The sequence below is a fragment of the Crinia signifera genome, chromosome 2, assembly GCF_055691185.1.
Source record: "Crinia signifera chromosome 2, ASM5569118v1, whole genome shotgun sequence".
Classification (NCBI taxonomy): Eukaryota; Metazoa; Chordata; class Amphibia; order Anura; family Myobatrachidae; genus Crinia; species Crinia signifera.
In genome coordinates this window covers 270,478,352-270,495,843 of record NC_139218.1, presented here as the reverse complement: position 1 = coordinate 270,495,843, position 17,492 = coordinate 270,478,352, and the positions used below count along the sequence as shown (strand labels likewise).

Below are 17,492 nucleotides of genomic sequence, written 5' to 3'. Positions count from 1 at the left end.
GGGTACCTGGAGGAGTGGGGACCCCCCCAATAAAGGGGTCCCCCCCAGGCTTCACCCGTCCAGGGCTGAAGCCCGGGGCTGTCACCGGCGTCCGTGGCCAGTGGACGCCGGCCTGATAGGGTTAAATCCATCATACATATCATTACATTGCTTTTTACCGGCGAACTACAAGTGCCAGCAGACCTCCCCCGCATGCTGGGACTTGGAGAACCACAAGTCCCAGCATGCAGGGCATTAATGGGCCCGCTGGGACTTGTAGTCCACCTGTAAAAAGAATGTTTATAAAAAACACACACACAGAGAAGTACAAGTTTATTACACACACACACCTCAATTTTACACCAGCGTTACTTACCATTCCTGGATCCAGCGCTGGTCTGGCTGCTTTACAGCCGGCTCCCCCCGCACTGACAGGCAGCGGGGAGAATCGTCTTTCTCCGTTGCCTGTCACCGGCTTTCTCCGTAGCTTCTGTAGCTCTGTCCCAGTGCTACAGAGGCTGAGAGCGTGATTGGCTGAGCTACAGTATGCGTCTCCATGGAGACGCATAGCTCAGTCCTGATTGGCTGAGCTATGCGTCTCCATGGAGACGCATACTGTAGCTCAGCCAATCACGCTCTCAGCCTCTGTAGCACTGGGACAGAGCTACAGAAGCTACGGAGAAAGCCGGTGACAGGCAACGGAGAAAGACGATTCTCCCCGCTGCCTGTCAGTGCGGGGGGAGCCGGCTGTAAAGCAGCCAGACCAGCGCTGGATCCAGGAATGGTAAGTAACGCTGGTGTAAAATTGAGGTGTGTGTGTGTAATAAACTTGTACTTCTCTGTGTGTGTGTTTTTTATAAACATTCTTTTTACAGGTGGACTACAAGTCCCAGCGGGCCCATTAATGCCCTGCATGCTGGGACTTGTGGTTCTCCAAGTCCCAGCATGCGGGGGAGGTCTGCTGGCACTTGTAGTTCGCCGGTAAAAAGCAATGTAATGATATGTATGATGGATTTAACCCTATCAGGCCGGCGTCCACTGGCCACGGACGCCGGTGACAGCCCCGGGCTTCAGCCCTGGACGGGTGAAGCCTGGGGGGGGGGACCCCTTTATTGGGGGGGTCCCCACTCCTCCAGGTACCCCGTCCAAGGCTGACCAGCCACGGTGCTCATGTTTTGGCCGGGGGACCTTGTATAAAAAGTGTCCCCCGGCTGTGGCATGACACCGCGGGCTGTTGGAGCCCGGTGCTGGTTTCAAAATACGGGGGACCCCCAGATTTTTTGTCCCCCGTATTTTTGGAACCAGGACCGGTCCAAGAGTCCGGGGCTGGTTTCAGAAATACGGGGGACCCCTATGCTTTTTGTTCCCCCGTATTTTTGGAACCAGGTCCGGCTCAATGAGCCCGGGGCTGGTTATGCTTAGGAGGGGGGACCCCACGCCGTTTTTTTTTTAACTTTTTTTTTTTTTGCACAAAAGCGCATTTATAAAAATGCGCACATTTTCATGACTGAAAATGCGCACATTTTCATGACTAAAAATCGCGGCAAATCGCGGCAAATAGCATTTTTTTGCCGCTAATTCGCATCTCATTACATATGCGAATTCGCGGCAAAAAACGCGATTTTTAAAGGTGCGATTTGGTGCGATTTTTTTTTAGTCTAAAAAATCGCACCCTATTACATTTCGCCCTTAATCTTTATCTTAAAGCTGACTGTCAGACCCTATATCACAGGATCTGGTGTTGCATAGCTCAGTGCCTGTCTTCCAATGTAGGTAATCCTAGCTTGGAAAGAAAAGCAGCGTGATCTAGCAGATGTCTCAGGAAGATGAAGTTTCCACTTTTCTCAAATATTAGATGAAAAGAAAATACCTGGTCATATCCTTCTTGAAGATTTTATTAAAATTCATGAAAAAGGGACATACAGTAGCTCTTAAGAAGTGTAAGCCTCAAGGTGGTGTAGGAATTGGGGTGGAAAAATTTCTATGCAGTAGGAAGGTAGTGTTAAGGTGCCCATACACTGTGCGATGATCGCACCCGATATGGGCTGGATCGTATCGCATGCGTTTTGCATCAATTTGAGATGCGATGCGAGGGCAGTACAAAAAGTATGTGCAGCACATACTTTTTGTACTGTGCGACGAGATGCCCGCGGGAGCGCGCATCGGACGGTAAAAACGCGCCGTGTATGGGCAACCTTGGGTGCTGGAGATAATGTAAGTAAGATAGTGTAAAGTAGTGGTGAAAGGATGTATGATGCAGCAAGGTTGACTCACAAAGGTGATGTGGATAATAATAATAAATAGAACACCTTAAAAAATAATCATTTATACACACTGCAGGTGGTGAAGTTATCAAAAATAAGTTGTGCCCGCAGTTGTGGTGAAAACATACCGCATAGGAAAATAATGGGAGACAGAGCAGGGTGAAAGGGGCAGAGAGTGAGACAGACAGGGCAAGAGATATGAGAGAGGAATAGAAAAGAAGACATTGGGCCCGATTCAGACCTGAGGGTGGAAACCAGAGGTTTAATGGGAGTGCCAAGAAAAACGCAAGCGTGCCCAAGCGTGACATCGCACACCAAGAGGGTCTGTGATGTTAGCTCTGGCCTTGATTAGTCTGATTTCATTGCAGCCTCAGAGTAAGTCCAGGGCCACGCAGCGCTCGTGGTCAGTGGTGACCGGTGGAAAAATCAATCGATGGTGAGCGTCTTTACGGATGGTTTTTGACATGTAGGCTCAGCTGCGAATACTTCGCTCGCAGTATACATCTATTCGCATAGCTTGCTCATTAGTTCACAAGACAAGACTTCACTATAGCGGGCGGCATTTAACGTATTGCTTAGCCGTTGAAAATTCACAGCCGTGCGTCTGAATCGGGCCCATTGAATTAGAGGGAAAGGAAGAGAGAGAGATAACAGAGGAAGAAAGAGTTAGAGGAACAGGGATGTAGAGGGAGAGAGATGGAGTGGGACCGATGTACTAAGTGGGCAGGCCTGAGTGAGAAAACAGATGGGGTGAGATGAACTAAGATGAGCGGGCCTGCGTTCACTGGGGCCCACCCAGCGTTTCTATGGGACCCGCCCACCGTTTTTGTGGGCACATCCATGAAACACTGGAGGTCCACCCAGGAACACCCCCTGCCGGTCACTCAGGCTGCGAGCACCTCAGAAAAGAAAAACTAAGACAAAGGCGCTCACCGCCGGGGCTTGCATATGGGCATTGGCGACAATGTGCATTCGCACACTCAATCCATCGGCCCCAAAGTCCCGCATCTCCGGATCATATGGGGGATCCTTACTATTTGAGAATGCCAAACAAAAACAGCTGTTTTGGGGGAATACCTCACAAATAATGAACTATAAATAGGCCCAGTTGTGTAGACCCTTCTAACAACCACAAGAGGTCTCTGTTGCAATGGCAGTGTTGGAAATATATACTAAACTCACAATCTACTTTTATAAATGTAAAAACTTTGAGTGAGCTCCCAGGATCAGGAGGTATACATATACTTTTTGTAGGGAAGCCTTCTTCTATTAGCGCATTTATTTTTCTTTTATAGTGAGGGAAGGTGTTAATTCTGACACCAGGGCTCTCATTGCTTTAAGCTTTATTTTTGTGCACAACAAAATACTTTAAATGCTTGGAAATGCTTAGTGCAAAATCGAGTCTGGTTTTCTGTGTATACAGTTTGATTTAAGTCGTACATTAAAACATTTTAATAAAAGGCTTCTTTATTCAAAGATCCAAGCCTCCTCAGACTTCATTCCAAACACATATTTTAGGTTACAAAGGACAACATCTTGATTTTGTGTTTACCTTTTTTGCTGCTGATATTTTTTTTTTTACTCCAAAAAAATACAATCCTCCATGTGTGATAATAACACTTCTATTACAGCGCTGCCAGCTCCTCTTTACAGCCACTGAATGAGACAGCAGCATCTAGACTGAGCCTCTAGAAGAAATCAAGGTGAGACAGTGGGCCCGGATTTGTCTACAACACATTGGATGATTGCACACATATATCATACCTCCCAACTTCTGTCCGTCCGAAATAGGGTTCGCCGCGCGAGCGCCCGAAAAGGGGGTGGGGCGTATGCAAATGAAGGCGTGGCTTATGCTAATTAGCCGTGACCTCATTTTCATACGAGAATAGACGCTGTGCGCATGCGCACAGCGTCTATTCTACTAGATTGGGGGTCTCCCAACTGTCACCCCCCCGCAGCGGGACAATGCCTGCCGCGGGTGGGACAGCGGGACAGGACCCGAAAATCGGGACTGTCCCTCTAAAATCGTGACAGTTGGGAGGTATGCCATATATGTACTGTAGGCCCTGGTTAAGAGCCAGCTGTCCTAGGCTAATACAGAAGTGCCCTCCCCACCACCCATTTTTGTTCATATTCAGCTACATATCTGTTACAGACAGGGGCCTCAGCTCCACTCATATTGCCACTTACCCCTCTAGAAGAGCTGGCAACGGTGACAATGACATTAATCACAGTCTCGTGGCAGAGGCAGCTGCGGCTCTCACAGTTCACAGACCTCACAAGACCTTGCTTGGCCCCCAACTCCAGCAGCACCAGGAACTGCTCCCATTCCGGCACAATATATTGTGTCTACGCTTTGCCCCCCCAGGACCCAGCACCCCAGGCTGCAGCCAAATCAGCCTACTGGTTAATCATATACTGTATGTATTTGCCAAGATGTGTTTAATATGATCAACCTGTCTCACAAAGCCTGTTATTGATGACCAAGTTACATACAGATTAATTGACTATCAAACTATTTTAAATCCACTGGTAATGTAAAGTCAAGAATATAAAATAGTTTTATATTTAGTATGTTACAATTTTGGGAATATTTGATAAAATTACATTTTGGTACTTGTGTATTATCACGGCGCACCCGATTTCCATCGCAGGGCATTGTACAACCACAAAATTGCGTATAATGCCATATGATCATATGCGATGCGATGAGACGCGATTATACCCGATTTTACATTGTACACCCATTGTAATGACTATGTTCAATTGCCCACCCATTGTTAACGCCACCCCACTATCAACGCTAACCCAAAGCGGGGCGAGTGCAGCGAGCCCGCGAGGGGTGGCGGTACGCGTCCTCCGACCTTTTTATACCCCCACTATCCACGTCGGCGTGGAGTTGACTTTATATAGTGTGGCGAGCGCAGCTCATTGGGTTCCCCATTGACTACAGATGTTCAGCAGCCTTCAATGTTTTGAGGTGATTTTTTTCTTCATTGTTGGCATGAGCCCAATGGTCCTCCTCTGCTGTCAATGGTTTTTTGTAAAAAAAAAAAGTCAAAAGTGTACCACAGCTTTCACAGCAGCAAGACTTAAGTTGTGGCACATACATTTTTTTTTTTTTATGATATATACCGGTATGTAAGTGATATAAATAGGATTAAAAATAATGTATAAAATAAATAAGAGAAAAATTGAGCCATAAAATCAAAAACAATATTGTGACGTGTACATAAAGAAGTCTGGTATCGTGGAGCCCATTGGTCACTGTTGCTGCTGGTTGGAGCAATAGGAAGAGGAGATGCACAGACAGAGGAATCAGAACATGTCCTTGCACATAGTATTCAGCTGTAGCTGCTACTATCACCTGAAGCTTTGAATAGATCTGCAGATCATAAAGGCCCTTATTCTGGTTGGTGCGGCCGGAGCCGCACACGGTGCTCCGGCCGCACAAACCAATCCCCGCCCACGAGACGGATCGCCACGGCCGTCCGTACACAGACGGCTGGCGATCCGCATAAAAATGGTGGGGCGTACGCCTCCACCATGGTGGGAGCTGCCCCCTGCATTCGATGGTCGTCGACCATCGAAGGCAGGGCCGCACGCCACAGCAGCTCCCGCAAGCTGAGACCACACGGACAATCGTCCGTGTGATAGCTTGTATGGGGGCTGAGAGCTGACATCCGGCGACGTCAGCTTTCCGCCCCCATCAGTGGCGTCATACCCTGATTAGCATGCATACGCCCCGCGTTTGCATGGGAACGCCCATGAAACGCGGGGCGTATACATAGGGAAATGAGGGTATGAAGCCCCTCACGCCCCTATACGCCCCCTTTGCGGCGGACGAAATACGTCTGCGGCGAATGGGGCTGCACATGCGCAGATTGACCTCTGCGCATGTGCAGACTAAAAACATCGGCGGTACGGCCGCACGCGGGCCGTACCGTCCGATTCAGAATAAGGGCCAAAGTCTGTCTCTTTATTGGATATTATATTCAAAGACATTGCCACTCCCATCATCTTCTATGGGAATTACCTTTTTCTGCAATGTTATCCACATAGTTATTAGTGACAACTCCTGTGTTAAACCTTTAATAAATATGGCTACCATTAATTCATATCATATATTAGAAGCCTCAATTTGAGATTCTGAGGCAGATATATGAAGCAGTGGAAATAGTTCAGAAGTGTGCCAGTGAAGTTCCTCGTGGCAACCAAGTCAGCTGCTACATATTGGGGGAAATTTACTAATATGAAAAACCTAGTTTTTCGTATTAGTATTTTCCCTACGACTGCATACGACTGCATACGACTGCATACGACTGTTTAATGATGGTCGACAAGCATTAGGTTGACACCATTAGGTCAATGTGCATTTAGGTCGACGTGACTTAAGGTCGACATGCAGGAAGGTCGACATGTGTTATAAGGGTGACAAGGTTGACAGGATTATTAGGTCGACAGGGTCATTAGGTCAATATGGTTAAAGTTGACACGGTCATTAGGTCGACATGTTTCTTTTTTACTGTTTTGTGAGCCAAAATGTGTCGACAGGCGGTATTTCATGCTTTACTATGATGGGAGAATAAAATAGTGTGCCCAAAGCATGGTGAGTTTAGCACACCAAATGTGAGGGGACACAGTGCTATGTTTCAGTGTTCATGTCAACACGACATGTGCCGACAGGCGGTATCACATGCTCTACCATCCACTAGTGCGTGGTGGGAGAATAAAATAGTGTGCCGAGTGCAACAAGCCATGCGAGGGGACGCGGTGCTATGTTTTAGTGTTTATGTTGACGTTCCGGTTAAAAAAAGAAAAAACCATGTTGACTTTTTCAATGTCAACCTTACCCATGTTGACGTAATGACCCTGTTGACCTTACACATGTCGACCTAATGACCCTGTCAACCTAAAGTCATTTTGACCTTCCTGCATGTCGACCATAACTCATATGGACCTAAATGCATGTCGACCTAATGCTTGTCTACCATAATGCTGGTGATCTAATGATCCATAACCGATGTGATGGTAGGGCAGGTTCAGGAGTTTTTGATGGTGCTCCAGTCTTCAGCAGGCAGTGGCAGAACGGCGAAAGTGTCCCGCAATTTTGCGGGCCACTGCAAGCATCTCCTGCACGCCCCTTATACTTATAAGATAATGCTGCACCACCAAATTTATTGTGTGGGCAGAACATGGCACATGTTGTAAATTGCCCATATGTAATGCTCACATAATGTTACTGGCGTTGTTTGATACCACAAATCCCCAGGAGAGTCTGAGGGTAAGCCACTTCAGTTTCTCTAAGAGATTGTCGGCGTTGTGCCTCTTAGTGAAACCGGTGATACACAATGTTGCCTGTCTTGGAACAAGCGGGCGTTTCGGTGATGCTGCTGCTGGTGCTGCTGTTGTGAAAGGTGATGCATCTACCCAGTGGGCTGTCACTGTCATATAGTCCTTAGTTTGCCCTGTACCACTTGTCCACATTTCCATGGTTAAGGGGGTACAACCACATTTTTCAGGAGACTGAGGACACTTTTTCGGACATCTCTGCCTAGTGAAGTGGAATCTAGATGGGATTTGGTATCGGGGACACAAAATTCCATCAGTCATCTAAATCCCACCTCCACTGATGGCGGATAACGGATGCACGTCTAACACCAACATAGCTGCCAAGGCCGCAGTTATCTGCTTTGCCATAGGATGACCGCTGTCATACTTCACCTTGCTTTGTGAAAGATGTAGTGGTGTTTCGACTTCCCCTCTGGGATGATGAACGACTCCCAGCAGCAACAGCAGCAGTGGCCGCAGTAGGCATAGCATTGCAGGATACTCCGGAGGAATCCTAGATAGAGGAGGAGCCAGTCATACCGGTGACATGGCCTGCAGGACTTCCTCTGATCCGGATCAAGGAGGAAATTGACGAGCAGTGACTTGCTGGTGTAGTTTTCAGGATCAAGGGATTTAGGTGTCCCTGGACTGCTTACAGTCCTAGCCTCAGTTTCTGAACTAAACAGTGACTTATGAACGAACTTCAGGTGACGCATAAGCAAGGATGTCCCTAGGTGGCCAACGGCCTTACCCCTGCTTATTGCAGTTTTACATAAGCTACATATGGTGAGACAATTGTTGTCTGGATCTGGATAAAAATAACTGTAGACCAAAATGCTGGATTTTTTGGTCTTCTGCCCAGGCATGGCGATGGTCTTTCGCATCCCATGGACATCAACAGTCTCTCCCGGTGCCTAAGCAAACCACATCACCATCAGCAGCATCCTCCTCAACTTTCTCCTCAGTGCCAGCTACATCAATATCCTCATCCTGGTGTACAACATTCACATCGTCAATCTAAAAATCAGGAACTGGGATGTGGGTGATCCTTTCAGCATATGCAGAGGGTGTGCAAATGGTGGAAGGAGCCACCTCTTCCCATAGAGTGATGGGAAGGTCAGGCATTGCAACCACCAACACCCTTGGACTTGGGGTGTTTGCTGTGTTTTTGATGACAGCTTAACTCTCTTAAATTTTATAATGGAGGGGGAGGAGGCCAAAGATCATTGTGTGAAGCTAAACCACTATTCATGATGAACATAGGCCAGGGCCTTAGCGGTTACTTGCCACTCCATGTCGTTAATGGCATATTGGCAAGCTAACGGCATATTGGCAATCTAACGGCATATTGGCAAGCTAACGTTTCTCCTCAAACGATTTCCATTTTTTTTCGTCAAGTTACTGAACTTTGGCAATTTGGATTTTACATGCCCTCTTTGATGACATTGGGCATCGGCCCTGGCAGGCGGCATTGATGGCGTTTCATGTTCTATGTCATCATGACTTCAGCACTAGGACGAAGTGGTTCTTGTTCTTTCACTAGTTTATCCTCCAAATGTTGGTTCTCCATAATCTTTAAAGGCAGTATCACTGGACTGGACTTATGTAGCAGTATCACTGGACTTTAACGGCAGTATTACTGGACTTATGTAGCCATACCAATGGACTTTAACTTCAGTGTCACTGGATTGAATTTATGCAGCAATATCACTTGACTGGGCTTATGTAGCAGTATCACTGGAACTTAATGACAGTATCTGGACTTATGCAGCAGTATCAATGGACTTTAACATCAGTGCCACTGGACTGGACTTATGCAGCAATATCACTGGACTGGACTTATGCAGCAGTATCACTGGACTGGACTTATGCCGCAATATCACTGGACTGGACTTATGCAGCAGTATCACTGGACTTTAACAGCACTATTACTGGATTTGTGCAGCAGGTACCAATGGTCTTTAACTTCAGTGCCACTGGACTGGGCTTATACTGCAATATCACTGGACTTTAACTGCAGTATTACTGGACTTATGCAGTGGTACCAATGGACTTTAACGTCAGTGCCACTGGACTAAACTATACAAACAATATCACTGGACTGAACCATACAGTCACTGGACTGGGCTGGTATATATACTACAGCAGACAGCACTATCACTGGACAAGACAGCACTATCACTGGACTGGACGGCGAGATGGCGGGTGAGCAGTCAGGCAGACGGCCAGGACGTGCTGCTTCTTCACTCTCCTAGACTGGAGTGAAGATGTCATCAGGCCGCCCGCCCCTGTAAATGGTTCGTATCACGCAAGATCTGCTGGCTATATCTCTCAGTCCGGAGACCCATGCTCCGAGTCTGGGTGGGAATTCCCTACCAGGCTCGGAAAGCAGTTTGGATTGAGGGGTGTCTGGATTCCCCCAATCCGAACTTGCACATCTCTACATACAATATTGCAAGATATACCTGATAACAGTACATTCACAATACACATAGCACACAGCTTCTCTTGTATATAAACCTAGACTGGGCCAAGGATTAAAAAGTACATTACACTGTGAAAAACAAGAGGGTAATAGAAAGGTTCTCAGTCCAGGTCCATCTTGTTTCGTTACAGTCTCACCCAATGTCACGTCTAACTCAATGTTTACTTTGGAAGTAACAAAAACAGAAGACCCTTTAGAGACCTGTAGACAATTCAAAAGATCCCAGAAACAATGCATACAGAGAGCATTCCAGAGACCAAAATCCAATATAGAGAGCTTTCTAGAGACAGTACATTACAGACAAAATACAAGTGGCTGATATACAATACAGTGAGCAGCCTATTGACTGTTATACAATGCAAAGAGTGCCTAGCAACAGACATGCAACCTAGATAACCCCAAATTATACACCAGCAATATCAGATGGCAGCAAACTAAATAACATACCTGATAATACTACTGGCAGGATGATAATACCTGCCTTACTACTTACTATATACTCTAAAAAGTAATAAGATCCTAAAGAGCTTTCTTAGACCTGTCCTCATTTGTTTTTTGCTATGTCAAAAAATAAAAATGAACACTTTTTAACATCTCTGTCAGGGCCGGTGCAAGGCACCGGAGCGCCCCAGGCAAGTCGGGGTCGGGGCGCCCCGGTGCCGGGGTTACCTGTATAAAAAACTTGCGGCCCCGGCATCCCTGCAGTGCAGGAGCGGTCAGGGGTGTCCGTGCGGCAGTGGTACCTGCGGCGCCGTCATGTGTATAAAGCTGGCTGCGGTCGGCGGGGTCCCTGCAGTGAATAGAAAATAACTAGCGTTTCCTCCGCCGCGCGCATAGCGCTAGTTATTTTCTATTCACTGCAGGGACCCCGCCGGCCGCAGCCAGCTTTATACACATGACGGCGCCGCAGGTACCCCTGCGGCACGGACACCCCTGACCGCTCCAGCAAGTTTTTTACACAGTTCGCTGGGGGTGAGGGGCGAACTGCCGCCCTCCAGGTGCCGGCGCCCTAGGCAAATGCCTAGAGCTGCCTAGTGGTGGTGCCGGCCCTGATCTCTGTGGATCACATCACTTGATGTCAGAGCCAGCCACTATAATAATAATATGGCTCTAAGTGCAGCCACGGCAGTGGCTTGCAATGAGGGGTGAGCGAGTTCGGTTTTACTCGGATATCAAAGCGGGATCTTTTTGGCTATGCAAAACACGTGACAGCAGATAGCCAATCAGGAAAAAAATCAGAAATTGCGATACTTTGTCGAGAAGAACCAAGAAAATCAGAGTAAATCCAAACTTGCTCACCCCTACTTGAAAGCTATGCAACCACCAGCATTACCGTAAATTGCATTGTTTACTTATTATAGGGTTTCAGACCAGATACTGTAATTCCAAGGTAAAAATACATGCTGCTGAATGTACTAAAAATCACATTGAGGGACAGGGGCTCCATAATGAGCCCATCCCTGCAATGTATAAAGAAGGGAAACAATTGCAAAAGCAATCACTTCCCTTCTGTATGAGGAGATGGGGCCATTCATCAGACTACGCATGTGCGGTGTATATTGCCCTCTATGGGTCATTTTTGCTAACTAGTAGCCTATAGGATAATGACATCTGGAGAATGGTAAATCTGACAACTTTGCAGTCACATAGAGATGTATGGCACTTTAGCTGCTGTCGTAATAGGTGGGAGCAATGTCTGCTGTGATCCTCCATAGTACATATCTGTCCCATTAGCTTGTTGTGTGTCACTGAATAGTGGGTTGCATGGAAGGCATGCACTTGCTATCCAATCGGATTACATGGGGTCCCGCTATAAAAAGCTGCAACAATGTATCTAGACATTAGAGGTATCCTAAGATGGATATACCTTGAAAACTGATGTTTTGAGGAAAATCCCGCAACCATTATTTGTTATTTAGGCCCCTAAGAAAAATCCATTGATCAGGCACTGCTTGTGGTATTACAGCTGAGCATTAATAATTTCTAAAAACATTTTTGTACCCCTTCTTATAAATTAGTAGTTGAGAAAATAAAATTTACATGAATGATCAATAAGTGATCATTTGGTCCAGCTTCCTTAATATTTTTTTGCAATTAGGCCTTGTTTTATAGGCTAAGGTTGTATATGATCCTACTGTACCTTGTTATGTGACAGACTTTGTTAAGCTGAAATATTTCCAAGAAACCTAACTAGGACTGACTGTCACTTTCCCAAGTGGTCTTTCATACTGCACCAGGCTGAAGCTGCCCATACACGGACCGGCTCCGTTCTGTACTATGCGATGCGCGCTCCCGCGCATCATATATTACAGTACAAAAAGTATGTGCTACACATACTTTTTGTACTAGCTGCACATCGCATCGGATCGCATTGCATGCACACTGCATGCACAAGGCATGCGATGCGATGCGTGCTATTTAAGTCCCAAACGGATCCGTTAAACGGACCGTGTATGGGCAGCTTAACTTCTGGTCAACTTCCTCAGCAAGTCACAGCTCTGGTGCTGAAGAAAGTCTGTCTGAGAAAACATAGGTCCATAAATAAGATATTTTCCTGTAGGCTTGTTATTGTTATTTTCTGCATAATGGCAGAATGTCTGGACTGTTTTGAGATTGGGGGGAAGGGGTGCACGGCAGCTGTGTGACATTACACGCAGCCACTGTGTCACTTACAATGGCCAAACCTGCGACTGGCTTCCCAGAGGCTACCGCCAGTGTGTGTGCGCTTTGATTATAGCGAAGTGGTCACACTATAACGATGCAAACACAAAACTTTGCATCATGGTGCGGGACTTAGCATGAAGGGCGGCCTTGTCTTGTGCTGGGTGGCCCCCTGCATGCTACCTCTGCGGGATGTAGCTTTTCAAAACTCTTGCAAAACTACAACCCAAGCTGAATTAAGCCAAATAAATGATAAAACTCATTGCATGTGATAAATGGTGCTCCGGTCAATCAGCTCCCAACTGTTATGTTTCACATGGCAGTTAGGAGCTGATTGGCTGGAGAACCATTTATCATACAGTATGATATAGTTATCTTGATATATTTATCATATGATATATTTATCATATCACATATCATATCATAGTTTTAACACTCTTTACATATGACAAAACTCGTTTATAAATCAGCCCCTAAAAGTCATGCATTTTTTTTATATTTTATCAAAACCATCATAGTACTTTGGGGTAAAGTGCAAAAGAGTACTACTCCAAATGGAAGCATAGTGTGGAGCAATATCACCCAGATGGATGGAAACATAATAAGCCTATATATAATCTGCAAATGAATGGTACCATAGCATAGGCATAGGTGTGCGCAGGGGGGGGGGGGGGGGGGGAGGGGGTGCCGGGGGTCCTATTGACTCAGGGCCATTTTTACAGGAGGACACGGTGTGCTGCACGGCTCGTCACGCTGTTGCTTTTGCCTATGGAGGATAGGTCTCCTCCTACAATTCAGCACAGCTCACCTGCCTGTGCAGCTACTGCTGTGCAGAGCATACAGTCTGGGAAGGATTTGTGTTACCATCCGGTGCCATCCTCCATACACACACACACATCAGTTGCCGCCTGCAGACAGCTTTTCCTCCTGCAGTATGCACCCACACTTCTGGCGAGTAGAAGCCGCTGGACACACCGCTCAGCAAGTGAAGAGTACCGGGGGGGGGGGGGGGTGTCTCTGAAGCTATGGAGATCCCACAGCCTCCTTCACACAAGCCGGGGTGGCGCAGCCAAACAGTTCAGGTACTGCTTGAATGCCTTCAGCAGCGCAGCTCCTCTACTCAGCAGCCAGTGTCCTCTCCACTCCACCTCTGCTTGTCTGATGCAGCATGGAACCTCCAAGCGGCTCCACCAGCTGAGGTCCTTTCTGTGAGGCCGCTGTCAGGCAATAGAACTTGCCAGTACTGCCCAGTCCCTCAGCACTGCCCAGCCCCTCAGTGCTCACTGTCCCTATTTTACTAAAATTTGTCAAGCCCTGGCATAATGTATAATGAGCATTATGGTGAGTGGCATTATGTGGATTTGGCATTCTTGTGTGTGGCATTATGTGTATTGGACATTATGTTGGGTGGCATTATGTGGAATGGGCATTACTTTGTGTGGCATTTTGTTTGATGGGCATTATGGTGTGTGGCATTAGGTGTAATGGGCATTACTGTGCATGGCATTATGTGGAATGGGCATTACAGTGTGTGGCATTATGTGCATATACAGTACATAAATAAGTCACCTTCTGTTTAGTTTGCGTTGATGCCCAGTAGCCGATGGTGGACACGCCCAGTAGGCGTGATGAACACGCCCTTCCAATGGTGTACCCCCTAAAAAAATGGGCTGCGCACACCTATGAGCATAAGTGAATATCCCAAGATGGTAACTGCCAGATGAACAACCCCCCCCCCCCCCCCCATATAACCATAATATGGATCAGTATATCCCAGATGAATGGGACCATATTGACCTGATGTTGAATCAGTACTATAACTTCATTTATGGTGTGAATTAAAAATGTAAACTTTTTATTCCATAGTTTTTGAAGGTTTTTGTTTTTTAATCCTCCTGTTTAATTTCTATTCCTATACTCTCGTCATACATACTTTTAAAAGTTTTGTTTTGCATGTATCTCTCTCACTCACATTACTCCAATGGTGCAATGAATTAAAGAAATCAACATGAATTCCCCAGCCTTGACCATATTGTCCTGACTTTTTCTTTTAGTGACATATTTATTTTGCTGTACATAAATGTATAGTAGGTATGTGACATTGTTACAGCCTCACTGCCCATCTCCGTCAGCCTGGGTTTTGTTGTGTGAAGTGAACCTTGGACTCATGTCCCTCCCTCATCTCCTCCCCATTCACAGCTAGTGATGATGCTGCTGCTGCTGCAGCTGGCAGCTCCGTCACCATGACAACCTCCTGTAATTTGGGGGAGGGGACCAAAGTGCTGTTTCTTTCACCTGTAAGCTTTGCTCACACATATTATCTAAACCAAAGAGATGGCTTATGCTGCACAAAACATATAAGAGACACTGCATACATCCCAGACACATGCAGCAAATGAAGTGTGGCAATGAGAATTACTGTGTTTATGTGATTCTCAGATGGGCTTGGATATCCAATTTAACAGCATCCAGCATTATGTAAATGAAAAGCATCACAAAAAAACACACAGCACAATTGTACATAGGGCCTGTTTGGCTGCAGCTTCATCACCCCACCTCAGCAAACCCACTCCACACATCAGCAGAAACAATACACTAGGCACAGAAGATGGGGACACAGCTAGGGACATTTTAGGAGATGAGCAATACAACAACGAGTGATAAATAGCAACCTACCTATTGCACTGCCTTTTCCTTCATTGCATGGATGTTTGTGCCTGCACCTCTAGCTTTTATTCATTCTCTGGGAGGGTTTGTATGCTGTGCAGAGGATGGAGACAGTGTTTGTGTTGATCCTTCCTCCCTTAGGAGCCTGATGATGGGGGAGAGAGAGGCAGTGAGGACAGGCACACACTCTGCTATGGCAGCAGCAGCAGCAGCAGTTGGGGACGCAGCATTGCATGTGAGGAAGAGGCTGCTCACTGCTGCCAGGTTCCTTCCTGCTGCCTATCATCAGTCTCTCAGAGCAACAACCCAGCTGCTGCTGCTGTTGCTGGGAACCTATCTCATGGACATACTGTATGAGTGATTCCCATCTCTTCCTAATAATACACAATCCACATAATACTTGCATATGTTACTCCGGCTTGCGGAGACAGTTACAGTTTTTATATACAGTCCTGGGCATTTATGTAGCTCAATGTCTGTAGATTAAGTTGCCCAATAATTCACATCTTTTATTTAATTATAAGTGTTTTTTTTTGTTTTCTTTTTTTTTTTTACAAGTCGCCTTCAAAAAATTTTGAAGAAATAATTCTAGAATACAATATAAAAAAAAAAAAATGTATTCAATATGTGAGATTATAGTAAGGGAAGATTCAAAAAAAAGAATAACATTAATCAAATTTTTGAAAATGTATAAAACCGCACTTTTTACCCAACTAGAATTATCTTGAACCTTTCAGCTGCTGATGTACTGATTTCTCCAAGGAGGATCAACGTGGTAGAAAACTTTGGTAGAGATATATCAAGTCTTGGGGCAGTATTCAATGAGAAAAATTCGCCCTGTTTTATGGCGAATTTGTGTTTTTTTCGCCTTGGACGGAGCATTTTGCTCTCCAAAAGCGAGCAACCCTATTCAATGTGAAATATTCGCCGTCTTTTTAAGTGATTTTCGCCGTCTCTCGCCGTGTAGCAATTCTCCATCTTTTCATGGAGAGCTGGAATGTGAACTTTTAAACTAAAAGGTTTTTTTTTTTAATTTTGGTGTAAAAAAATCAGGATTTTTTTTCTGTGAAGGGGCATGTTATTTTTATTCATGTGCTTATAGCACATGAATATATATTTAATTTAAAAATATATATTTTTAAAATTTTTTTTTTTTTTTTTTTTTACACAGAGCAGCCAGCAGGGGGCCGGAGCGCTCGAGCCGCTCATTAGATATTCATATATTCACTGCATCCGATCATTACATATGCACGATCGGGTGCAGTGAATACTGGGTCCACCGCTGGCTATAGGGGGGGCAGCTTGTGCTGCCTGGGTCCCGGGGAGCCCCTCCCCTCCACATATGTTCTGGGGCATCCAGGGAGACTTTAATCTCCCTGGCTGCCACCGTCCCACGGCTCCCTGCCGCGGACGCTCGTCCGCTGCAGGGGTTAAGACTCGCCGCGAGTGGCGGCGAGTCTTAACCACATTGAATAGAGCGAGCAGGAGTGGCAGCGAGCCCTCCGGAACACGGCGAGTGCATGGCGAGAGAAAAAATCTCTCGCCATGCACGGCGAATTTTTCACATTGAATACTGCCCTTGGTGGAGAGAAATAAAGTGGTGAAATTTTTCACACCAACCAATCAGCTTCTTACTGACATTATACAATGACAGAAGTGGTGGAAATATGATTGTACAGGCTTGGGGATGTAGCAGAGTTTCTGTACACACCAGCTATAGCCGCGCACAACCACAAAGAGGGTGTGGTTTTGTTGTAATGCTGCAACGGTTAGCCATGCCTTCTGTTTCGTCCCTTGGTCCCCCATGAATAGACTGCGCTCATTCATGTTTTCACCAGGAGGGATCTCCCAAAAAACAGGACACTACTACTTGGAGGTGGGACAGCAGGACAATCCCCATATAAGAACAGGATTGTCCCACAATTATTATAACAGTTGTAATGTATGCTTGCGTACTTACGGGGCTGCAGTGCTTGTTCAGCTTCAGACACAGAGCCAAAGAAGCCTGACAGATGAATGACCTAATGCATGTCGACCAATAAAGGTCGTCTTATGGACTGTCGACCTATTACATATCACACAAGACATGTAAAACTTTTTGGTAA

At 46.1% G+C, this 17,492-nt stretch overlaps 1 protein-coding gene across 3 annotated transcripts in view; it reads right to left on the bottom strand.

Moving 5' to 3' along the window:
- NALCN (sodium leak channel, non-selective) overlaps positions 1–15,667 on the bottom strand; it is a 511,286-nt gene extending 495,619 nt beyond the window's left edge. For all 3 annotated transcript variants that reach the window (XM_083168621.1, XM_083168622.1, XM_083168623.1), the window contains exon 1: positions 15,397–15,667. The gene's annotated coding sequence lies outside the window, so the exon portion shown is untranslated. The remainder of the gene's footprint in view (positions 1–15,396) is intronic.
- Positions 15,668–17,492: the final 1,825 nt, after the last annotated feature.